The sequence below is a fragment of the Pezoporus occidentalis genome, unplaced genomic scaffold, assembly GCF_034315485.1.
Source record: "Pezoporus occidentalis ecotype Australia unplaced genomic scaffold, CSIRO_AGI_Poc_V1 ctg2, whole genome shotgun sequence".
Classification (NCBI taxonomy): domain Eukaryota; kingdom Metazoa; phylum Chordata; class Aves; order Psittaciformes; family Psittacidae; genus Pezoporus; species Pezoporus occidentalis.
Window position 1 is genome coordinate 3,600,345 of NW_026913855.1, and position 2,284 is coordinate 3,602,628.

Sequence of the window (2,284 nt, forward strand, 5' to 3'; positions counted from 1 at the left end):
TATTGTTTGGTGGGTGGTGAGCAATTGCATTGTGTATCACTTATGCTTATTGTGTTTTTTTTTCTTTCCCCTTTTGGTTTATATTCTCTCCCCTTTTTATTTCCCTTAATAGTAGTAGTAGCAGTAGCATTATACTGTACTTCAGTTATTAAACTGTTCTTATCTCGACCCATGGGGTTTGCATTCTTTCAATACTCCTACCCTTCCCATCCAGAAGGGGAGAAAGGGGAAGGGGATAGAAGGGTTGAGTGAATGGCTGTGTGGTGCTGAGTTACCAACTGCACTTAAACTATGACATCTGGTACACTGACTCTGTCACTGACCAGTGGTCAAAAAGCTACGAAAAATCAGGGCATACATTGATGGATATTAGTGTCTTCCATTTGTGAATTCTGCACATATTTTGTCCAGTTACACTGGACTAGCATCCTTTTTATTCCTGCCTCTGGTTCTGAAATTCTAAGCCATCTACTTCTTGATATGTAAATCTCTGCCAAAGAATGCTTTATTGTTGGTAATCATTACCCATACTTGACCTGGAAGTCCTGCTAATACATCCAGGCTTGCTAATACATCCAGTTTCCCCCTTGATTTTCAGATTAAGGGTCTTTCCAAGGAGTGACTATTTCCTTTTTGGGACTCTACCAATTGTTCGATCTCAGCTTACTAGAAGAGTAATTGATAAACAAATATTATGAGATTTTTCATGAGAAAAGGTTTTCCTATATTGTCATTTCAGGTTTGTTTTTAATTTATTGATCCAAACAGACCCTCTTGTAAAACAGCTAACTTGTAAAATAGCTAACTTATGCTATACAATCAATATAGTCACTTAGCAAAAGACTAGTCCTTGCCACAGATCATGAAAAAGTGTCTTACAGCATCAGCTCTCTAATCAAACAGCAGGCTACTGGACAGCAAAACTAAACCAGACGAGATCAGGTGGGCTTAAAGCATTTTCAGCCTATTTTATCTGTAAGACTTTCAAAGTAAGATGAGGAATTAAAACATGACGTAAAACTGAAGAAACAGGCACATTAAAAAGTTTAGTTGAAGGCATATTTTTGCAGAAAAAGTACTTTGTACTTTCTTTTTGTCCTTCTTTTCAGAAGTTTTACAGCCTCTCTTCAGTAGTAGAGATGACAGCCAGAGGATATAAACTAATACATTGTTGTGGTTTAAACCCAGTCAGGTAACTCGTTCACTCACTCCCCCCACTTCTTTTCCTCCCGACACCACAAGGGGTGGGAACGGTCATCGATGGCGAGCGGCTCCTGCACAAGCAGCGCCGCCTGCCCGCCTCGTGCTCAGGAGACAGCACCTCGCTCCTCCTCGTGGTTTGTGACGCCGTTCAGGTGCGATCACTCTCTAGAGAAAGCCATTTTGCTGTTTCTGTCACACTCCATTTTAAGTCAAAGATTTCTCAAAAGTAATGTCTTTTACCTAGGCAAACAGATTATTTGCCAATATAGAATAAGGATTACCCAATTGAGGTTTTCCGTAGAAGTCCCTGATCACACAAATTCTTCGTGTGATGAGATCATAGACAGCCATTTTTGCCCTGTCATCTTTATATATTTTATTCCTTCAAATTCACAATCATTTAAAAATACTTGAAGCAAGAGGGAAGTTAAACAAATCACAGCAATGTTTATGGAAAGTTTTCATAGCCTGGCTGTGAAAAGTCTTATACAATGAGACCATCAGTTTTGGTGTCTCTTTTTAGTAACTGTTGAGAGCAGATTACTTAGCAGGTAATCACAACTTCCTTCAAGGTGGATTGAAGCTTTCGGTTTCAGGCTCAAGAAAGTGGGCTTGAATGGTGAAAAAAATTGAAAAAAAATTAGATTAGTGGAGCACATGTCAAAAGATGAACACATCAGGTAAAGGGGTAATCAGTAAAAACATAGTATTAGCTTTCTTATGATATTTATGGTTAGATATTTTCAGTGCAAAGATATGATCTAAAAAATATATTTCTATGTTTTTTCCTGATCTATTCAGATATGAAAATTATTTTTAGATTATTTTCAACATTTCTTGTATTTATTGGTTCCGTGAAAATAAATTAAACTATTTATTAAAAAAAACCCACACAAATGCATACTTTAAGAAATCAAAATATTTGATTTCTTTCTGCACAGGAAATGTGTAGAAGATGTGGGTATAGGTTTATAGGATCTCCATCAAAAAGAAGAATCAAAAAGATGGGGAAAGTGGTTATATTACTTATAAAACTCTGTTGACTGAGAAAATATATTCCAAAATGATAGGCTAACTTCAA

General features: G+C 36.8%; 1 non-coding gene across 1 annotated transcript; it reads right to left on the bottom strand.

The window, feature by feature from the left end:
- Nucleotides 1-1,213: 1,213 nt before the first annotated feature.
- On the bottom strand, nt 1,214-1,439 carry LOC134163386 (small nucleolar RNA U3). The gene has a single exon (XR_009964711.1). It is a non-coding gene; the product is annotated as a small nucleolar RNA U3 (small nucleolar RNA).
- Between the last annotated feature and the right edge of the window lie 845 nt (nt 1,440-2,284).